The sequence below is a fragment of the Nuphar pumila genome, chromosome 10 (genome assembly GCF_984573655.1).
Source record: "Nuphar pumila chromosome 10, dmNupPumi1.hap1.1, whole genome shotgun sequence".
Lineage (NCBI taxonomy): Eukaryota > Viridiplantae > Streptophyta > Magnoliopsida > Nymphaeales > Nymphaeaceae > Nuphar > Nuphar pumila.
In genome coordinates, this window is record NC_143258.1 from 90,502,412 (window position 1) to 90,512,190 (window position 9,779).

At 38.5% G+C, this 9,779-nt stretch overlaps 1 pseudogene across 1 annotated transcript; it reads right to left on the reverse strand.

Moving 5' to 3' along the window:
• Positions 1-531: 531 nt before the first annotated feature.
• Positions 532-5,718, reverse strand: LOC149827314 (peroxidase 29-like; annotated as a pseudogene). The gene is made up of 3 exons (XR_016434878.1): positions 5,477-5,718; positions 3,828-4,185; positions 532-944 (listed from the first exon to the last, which is right to left on the reverse strand). The product of XR_016434878.1 is annotated as a peroxidase 29-like (transcript).
• Between the last annotated feature and the right edge of the window lie 4,061 nt (positions 5,719-9,779).

Sequence of the window (9,779 nt, forward strand, 5' to 3'; positions counted from 1 at the left end):
CAGACCCCGGTTAATTTCAACAAGTTAGTAAATTATATTTTGGCGGATGTATACGCATCGTTACGCATATGCCTTCCGGATCTTCAATGCCACTTGCCGCTAAGGCCTCCCCCGGATCCAGACTGATCGCCTCGGTTTTTATCTGTATTTTATATCTATTTTTGGCTTATGTGTTCTTTGTCTTGTTTGTCGGTTTCAACGGCTGTTGAACCGGTCGTAATGTTGATATCTTTGATTCGGCTCTCTCTCTTTTGTTGACATTCAAAACCTGGTGCATAAAATTTTGGTAGATGTTTATGCGATCTTGCGTATGCATCTTAGTGATCTTCCACTCCCTCCTGCTGATGCGCGTGAGCCCATTTTATCTGTCTAATGTTCTTTTCTCTTGTGCTTTCTTTATTTGTTTTGGCTTTTGTTCTTGTTCAGTTCATGGGTTCAACATTTTGTTGATCTTCATGAGTGGTATCGGCTCTCTCTCTCTCTCTCTCACAGAGACTACAACTTCTCTATCAGTGCAAAATATGAGCCAAAAGAATTCAATTAACTTGATTGCATTGCCTTCTGATTTCTCCATCATTCCCAGTAAGAACTCCATGAGCTGAAAGCTTAATGAATGCAGAGGTGAAGGCCTGGAAGAAAAGTTGCAGGTCATTGGCGAATGCGGCCACGATCGGCAAAGTGCGAGGGTCGGTCATCGTCCTCGAGTCTATAGTGAAGGGACCTCTTCCAGCCATTATGTTCCTGAAGTACTGGTTGTCGAACAGAGTGGGAGTGAGATCATTAGGTAAAAAGGTTAAGTTGGTTAAAGGGGTTGGGGTAGGGCACAAAACCCTCAGATACCCTCAGATATTGGTTGAACGTGATGCTCATGTAATCATCTTCTGTGGGTTCATACAATCTGCTGACCACGTTCACGCAGTGGCCCACTCCAAGAGTGTGTGATCCTGCACAATAAGACGTGTATGCAAATGTAAATAGGCAGATATGCAAGAATCATTCTTTAGAGCATAGTGACAAGACATTCTAGGTTGCCATTTTTAAAACTCCAAAATATCGTGAGATTTTTAAAATTTCGTGAAATTTTCATTCAAATGAAAATATCGTGTTTTCATCACAATATCTACATTTTTAATGGTTATTTTTCACGCAATGTTTACTTATATATACGATAAGTCTCTTGTGTTGATATGCATACAATATCAATGAGTTGAAACGAGCAGTATCTTTTTGCTCATGTTTTCTCAAGTGAGCTTAACCTGACAAATATGATATATATGGTCAGTTTGGGAGGAATCAACTTTCAAATCGACAAAATCTAACGAGTGTACACGTTTTTTCGGTGATTCAGAAAACGACGGATGTAAATGCACCATTTTTTTTACTTAAAAAAATTGTTATTTTGTCCAAAAAGATTATCTAAAGGTCGACCTCTAACAATTGACTACATTAATTGAACACATCTGTCAGGTCGGATCGACTCAAGACAACTTTGCATGGATGAGTTTCAAACTCATTGATACTGTATGCACATCTGCACCTAGGGGGCTGTTCTGGCCTGGCCTGGCCCGGCCATGGGCCGGGCTTTTGGCCATGCGGGCCCTCGGATTAGATCGACCCATGTGCATCTATATATAGAGAGAGTAGATGGTAGCTTGATTTTATATGAATCTTTTCGATTGTCCAATACGGACACGTAAAAAGCTTTTTATAATGTTTAAAAATCAACGACCTAAGATTTTCATAAATATTTATGACTCAAAAAATTATATATAATTATAAAAAACATAATTCAAGTATCATTTTCCAGCAGAACACATCTGCAGGGACAGATATAAAAAAAAAAACTTGAAAACACCCGGTCACAGGTGGTAGGCTGTGAGTAGGCAGCTACCACTTTATATAAATATATAATCAAAGCAACCTGACTGTCGGCACCTGTTTTCTACTAAGCAAACTTTACAGATCACAATAGGGTCTCATCTGCACAAAAAATAAAAAAGATGTATGGGGACGACATAATCCCATGATTCAAGAGTTGGTTCTTATAAAACTAAACATGTAGTTCACATCAGTTAGATTTAAGAGAAAGGAACAAAAACTGTTAGCGAAAAATGGATGGCGGCCAGCCAACTCGGCAGTGGCTTGCCGCCATAAAGATGGGCCGACCACCACCACCACTCCACATCCACTGCCTCCCCCCCTCCCGTCCTTCACATCGTCAATCACCGGTGCCGGCTGGCAATCCAAGAGACGTCCGGTCGGCCCACCGGAGGTTCACCAATCACTGAGCATGTCAGTGGCAGTATGCTGGCAGAAGAAGGCAGTGCTAACAGGTGGTGTGTGGGTGGGTGGGTCAGGCACCGGCAAGTGGTAGATGTGTGTCTTCGCATACGAGAGAGAGAGAGAGGGGACTGTCCGATTGAAATCTATAGGATGGTCCTCCTTTAGTTGGACGGTTTGGACCTACCAGACGCTAGACCCCTTTCTTTTATATATATAGCTCAGAATTTTTGTAAATATTCAAGCATACAAAATAACAATTTTTATCGATTATGATGATGTAATAGTCGATTCCAAGCAAATGGACCAGCATTAGATTTGCAAAAAAAACCTATGAAAATCTCAGTTTATAATAGTTTACATATTTTGCTGGTTTACATATTTCAGTCTTCCTATATTATATATATGTATATATAATGGGTTAAGCTTTTCTACAATCGTTTGTATATGCAAACGACCTAAGAAATAGGGTGAAACTCCCATGTTTGTTTTCTTTTTCACATATCTAACACGAAAGATGTGATCTACCTGTTTTGTTTAGTGAGAACTTACTTTGGATCACCAGAATCTAACCTGTGTATAGTTTTTTTCGATGATTCAAAAATCAATGGCTACGAAGGAATAGAATTTTCTTGCCTCATAAAATGTTTTTTTTCATCGAAAAACATGATCCAAGAGTCTATTTCTATCAAATTGATCTAGATGAACACATCTATGAGGTTAGATTGCGTCAAAACAACTTGCATCATGAGATTCAAACTAGATTGTAGGTACAAACGATAGTACCAAATATAAACCATATATATAGTAGAGAGTAGCCGCCTACATTGATCTGTGCCTACCAAAGCCTATGTGGCTTTTGAGGGGTTCCTTTTCACATTTTTCTTGTTTTATAAGTTTTGAAAATCGATGGTGTAAAATTTTTATAAATATCATAAATGTTTAAGGCCTAAAAAATTATGCTTTTTTATCTGAAAAACATGATCAAAGTGTCATTTGTTGCCAAATCGACCATGTCGAATACATCTGCTTTGTTAGATATGGGAAAAACAACTCTAAACCCCTCTTCCTTCGCTCATGGTAAACTGCCATATGCACTTAATCCCTTCTCTCTCTCCATATATATATATATATATATATAGGGAAATAGGTAGGTGCTAAATGATACATGTTAAATGAGTTTTTCTGATCTTTCAGGGTTTTTTTTTGCAGTTCCAACCCCATAAATGTGTTGGGTATGGTCGATTTATGAGGAATCCACACCTGGATCATGTATTTTCGATGAAAAAAATGATATTTGGACCCTCAAAAATTTATAAGATTTTAGATCGTTGATTTTTTAAACCTTATAAAATCCCAACCATGTGTGAGCTGATACCTGTAAAATCAAGTACATAGATTACATCTGTGGGGTCAGAATTTTAAAAAAAAAAGTTGAAAAACTCATTTATCACGTATCATTTTGGCATATTTTATTTAACACTTATCACGTATATGTGTGTGTGTGTGTATGGGTAGGCTCCCACACAACAAAGAGAATAACATACCTAGGATTGCAACGGATTCCTCCATAGTCATGCCCATGGGAGAGAAAAGATTGAGTAACTCATCCACAGAGATTGAGGCTGATGGAAGAAAGCTATCAGCCAGCAAGTTATTAGCTGCGGTCGAGTCCTTTCTGCCAAGGGGAACCATAATTCTTGGTCCGCCAGAGATGGCTACCGACCTACTTGCTGCCATGACAATTAAATCTGCACAAGAAACTTGACCGGGACATTCACTTTCCACTACCTCCTTTATCAACTGTATGGCACTTCTCTTTCTTATTCCAAAGTTTCGACCCGAAAGCATCTCTGAATTCACATTTTCGCCGTCCGAGTCTAACAGTATAGATGCATCACAACCCTGTTCAGATTGAAACAGCAATAATGAGAACAGCAGCAACTACTACTACTAATTGAAATGATATAGTCATCATAAACAACGAGAATATGGAGACTTGCGAATTCTTCCGAACACTATCCCTCCAGATATTCGAAGTACTTATGAAATCCCTAGATCTTTCGGAAACCCTCCAAAAGAAATCACTCCAGCAGGTCTAGAGGTCGTTTGCAAAGAGGTGAGACGTTTGATGTGCTAAAAGTTTAGGCCAATTTCCTTTTTTTTTCATGTCTGTGATTAGATACTAACCTTCGGGCTCATTTGGAAGTTCAACAAAATGTGAAATGAACTGTGGAAAACAGTGCTCATGTACTTCCAACGGCTAGGATTTTTCGAGTCTACATATGAAAATTTTTCACATCTCAAAAGGCAGAGAAATATGATGAAAATTTTTCATCTCTGTACATCCCGTGCTTTTTATATAATATAAATATTTGAAGTTTCCCAAAAAGCATTTTACCACTTCCAAAAGTGAGCTTTGAGTTATATCATGTGAAATTGTGACGTTATTGTGTCACTAGGCTTTTTACCATATATGGATTGCCAATTAACTGCAGCCTTCCGGAGGTCATATCCTCAAAAAGAGATTCCCTCGAACTCTAAAGGGTAATCCTGCCTTGAGTCTTGACTGCTCATAAGAGCTTGCTATCTGGTAGGGGTGACTTGTGAATGTCACCAAGTTGACGAGACTTCCAAAGTTCAAAACCCACAGGTGACATCCCTTGTCACAAGGTTGGCTGGTAGGTGAACTCTCTGGTGGGCAGGGGGGGACCTCAAAGGTTTTACCAACCAGAGGCCAGACAATGTGTGGTCGGTGACTTGGATTATCTAAAATGAAAATCCTATTTTTTTGACTATTTTTTTTTAAAATTATTTTTGTCTCTAGAGAGCTGATACAAGATTGTGCATTCGGATCAAGGACTCTAATAACAATTGGTTAGCTTCCTCTCTTTTTTAATAAGGAAAATCTCCACCATGAACCGAGTCATTTAATGGGCCCCCATCCCTGTGAGGTAAAACTCTGAGTTAAGGACACGACCACCCAGCCTTTCATGCCCTAATCGTGATAAAGCAATCCAGATGCACCAGTGGGATTCGATCCCAAGCCTTCAGCTTGACACAGGACCTGCTGACCACATGGGTAACCAGCACGGTGGTTCAATCGGTTAGCTACATAGCTGGGCAAAACAAAAATGGTGGTTGGGCATTCAAAAGAAATAAATGACCGATACACTTTGTATCAGAAGATACCCACCTGAACCTGGCAGTCGTGGAACAGAAGCCTTAGGAATGCAGAAGCAGCTGTGGGATCTAAAAAGATTGGTGTCATTGCTCGGGTGACCAGGGCGTCTAACTGAGGGCATGAACTCTCATAGTATTCATAGGAGAGAGAAGCATGAAGGAAACCCACAAGACAGACGCTTGATGCTACAAAAAATAGCAATAAAGATGGATGTACATGACCCATCCTCCTCTGCTGATTCATTCTTGCACATCCACACCACCTTTAGGCATCTCTCTAGATTTATAGTGATCATGTTCTCACAGGAAGTACAACACAATTTAAATGTAGTGTTGTAATCAATGCAATGGTGAGAGAGAGAGAGAGAGCATTTTATCGAGCCGAGCCGAGCCGAGCTCAACACAAGACTCAGCTTAGCTAAACAAGCTGCTCGTGGCTCGGACTCCAGCAAAAGGTTAACTGCTAATTCAAGTGAGACGTGTTTGATTCAAATAAACATCAATTGAGCCCGTACAAAATTTATCATGTGAGAGTTGCCTTCTAGCTTATTGAAGTAAACGGTTATGTTTTAGTTGATTTTTTGTTAGGGTCTCGTGAGTTGGACTCAACCTCATAGTCGGTTTGTGTAAAGAAAGAAAAGGGGTAAGCTGCTAGTCACATACCTTCTTGGCCTGTCACATGAATGAAGTGAATGCCAACTTCACATGATTAATTTGTTGGGGGAGGCTTGGGATTTGCACGAGTTCCTCTTTGGATAAAGGCAACTTCAAGCAGTGATTAATTTGGACTAGGGTCCCGTGATTTGATAATGAAGGTTGCCCTCACATTGAGATCATTTGAGATGAGATAAAAAAAAAAGCAAGTCTACTCTTTGCTTTCAAAAGGCATATATAAAGCATTTTTTTTTTTTTGCTTTAAGGCTCAAGTCAAAGGAGAAACTATACTTAATGGGCAGGGGGGAGTCACTCGTGAAGTTTTACACTGGGGGTTACCCACTTAGGTCTCTGGTTAACATGAGACCTCTCCCAACCATAGAAAAAAAAGCCATATGTCCAAAGTCTTTTGGAATAGGCTTTCTGAAAATAGTGCTCTAAGTCTTGATCCATGGTGGTTTTTGCATAGTTATCAAGGATGAATAAGAGTAAGTGAAAGCTGGGAAGAAGCAAGAAGGGGAATGCAGGTTGTGAAGCAATTATGCAAACACGTAAAAAGGAAACACCTTGAAAGCAATATGAAGCATGGGTAGAAACAAATAAGAAATGGCGTAAACACAAATATAAACAGATATAAAAATAAACATGCAAGCCTATTTATATAAAAATATTTTTATTTTTTAATATATAAAATGTAGAAAGTGAGGGTGAATAGAGTGAGAAGTGAAAGGGAGACATTAAGGAAAGAAAAGGGAATTCATTTGGGAAACCAGGAGGAAGCGGGATTCCCATTTAAAGAAATTGAGTTACCCATATTTTGGAAGTGGGATTCTCAAATCTTCCCCTCCTTTAGGCAAAGCGGGTTGTTTTCTGCTTTCTAAGCAAGCTTTCAAGGTAGCGAGTTTCCCCACTTAGCAAAAAGCTTCCAACACCTATGGGTTTTTACGACATATAGCACCCTTAGACCCTTATTGATGTTTGTGGATCTTCAAATAGCTTGGCAACCAAATAGAGCCTTTCAGGATCCAATCTACTCGATCAATTAAAAGCCCAGTCTTGTCTATTATATTAGGGAATGACCCTTCGACCTATATACCGATGGATCGAAAAAATAAGCACAAAAAAAATAAAAGAAGAAAACAACTATACATGAAAACAAAGATTTTTATATGTGGTTCGACGAAAACTGACTACATCCATGACTGACCACACTGAGCCTTCTTTTATTGATTGGGATACACAATGCAAAAGAGGATGTCTCTTTAAATATGAGTCAACAAATTTTACATGGACTCTATTAGTGTTGTTGGATACAAGAAGTCTAAAATAAAATTACAGAACTACCTTCAAAAAAATTGTCTTGAGGGCCGACGCCCCTGAAACCCCACATTGCGGAGCCCACCCTCTGCGACCCTTGACCAACTTATCACAAAATTAGATCCGCAAAAATTTATGATTTATATCAGGGTAGAAAACAGGTTCTACAATCCTCAACATATTACATTAGAAAACCAAACTTATAATTGCATATCAAACATCCAATTGATCAGAAATGTTTTACTTGTAACTTTGCCAACAAAAGCAGTGCTTACTTGGTCAAGATTGAATTGACTGCAAGGAGTTTTAGTTAACCTCTCAGGAAATATCTTGCAACTCTAATATCTAAACGTCACATAAGAGCCAAGTAATGATATCAACAGATCATAATTTGGGTTGGATATCTGACCAAATCCAAACCCATTTAGCTGGATTTAGTAGGACATAAGGCATGCTATTCATAAAGTCGGTCCAATATTTTATGTATTTTTGCATCCAAATCCAAGTCCAAGACATAGTCCAAATCTAAATATGGATTATTATGCATCTGATTATAGTATGACATTCCATTTTCATCCAACTAAACTAGGAAAGATCCAATTACGTTGAATTTAGTAATGCCTACATTTTAACAGAATATGACCCGTTTTATACCCATAGGACTAAGGATTCACTAAAGATAACTCCATTGACCTCTCGATCTGGGTAGCTCCATCGACATCAGTTTTGACCAAGGTTATCTCTATACATGCAACCACTTAGCATAACCTTTAAATTGAGTACACATACATGTTCATACCATGAAGTGAGAAGTGATGGGTGAAGCTAAAGCTGGGAAGCAAATGTTAAAAAGTAGCATGAAGCCAGAAATCAGACGCAGGTTGTGAGAAAATTATGCAAACACATGAAAATTGAAAATGAAACACATTAAAAGCAATATGAAGCAGGGGCAGAAAGTAAAAAAGAAATGACGTAAACACAACTATAAACAGAAATAAAACCAACATGCAAGCTTGTTTATATAAAAATATTTATATTTCTTAATATATAAAATATAGAAAGTGGGGGAGAATCGATTGAGAAGTGACAAGAAGTGAAAGGGAGACATTATCGAAGCAAAAGGGAATTGATTTGGGAAACGAGGAAGTGGGCTTCCCAAATCAAGTTACCCACATTTTGGAAGTGGGATTCTCAAATCTTCCCGAGGAGTTTTATGCTTTCGAAGCAAGCTTTCAATAAAGTGAGTTTCCCCATGTAGAACAAAGCTTCATGCAACTATGGGTTTTTGTGGCCTATAGCCCCCTTAGACCTTTATTAATGTTTGTGGATCTTCAAGTAGTTGGGCAACCAAATAGTGCCTTTCATGATCCAATCTACTCGATCAACTAAAAGCCCTGTCTTGTTAATTATGTTAGAGAATTACCTTTCCACATATTAAAGGATCCAAGAAACAAGCACAAAAAAAGAGAGAAAACAACCACACACGAAAACAAGGATTTTATGTGGTTCTACAAAAACTGCCTAAATACATGACCACAATGAGTCTTCTTCTTTTATTGATTGGGATACACAATGCAGAGGAGGATGTCTTCTTAAATAGAAAGAGTCTGCAAATTTTACATGGAGTCTACTAGTATTGCTCGATACAATGAGTCTAGACTACCTTCTAAAAAATCCACCTCAAGGGTCGATGCATCCGAAACCCACATTACGGGCAGCGCGGCCCACCCCCTGCGACACCCTGCCAACTTACCATGAAATTAGATCCGAAAAATTTAGAATTTATGTCAAGGTAGGAAACAAGCTCTACAGTCCAACATATTACACTAGAAAACAAAACTTATTGCATATCAAACATCCAATTAATAAGAAATGATCTTGACTTGTAACTTTGCCAACAAAAGCAATGCTTACTTGGTCAAGATTGAATTGACTGCAAGTAGTATTAGTTAACCTCTCAGGGAGTATCTTGCAACTCTAATTTCTAAACGTCACATAAGAGCCAAGTCATGAAATCAACATATCATAATTTGGGTTGGATATCTGACAAAATCCAAACCCATTTAACCAGATTTAGTAGGACATAAGGCATGCTATTCATAAAGCCGGTTCAGTATTTTATGTATTTTTACATCCAAATCCAAATCCAAGAGATAGTCCAAATCTAAATGTATTATTATGAATCTGATTGTAGTATGACATTCCATTTTCATCCAACTAAGCTAGGAAAGATCAAATTATATTCATTTTAGTAATGCCTACATCTTAACCAAATCCGACCGTTTACACCCCTAGGACCAAGGATCCACTGAAGACAGCTCCAGTGACCTCTCGGTCTGGGTAGC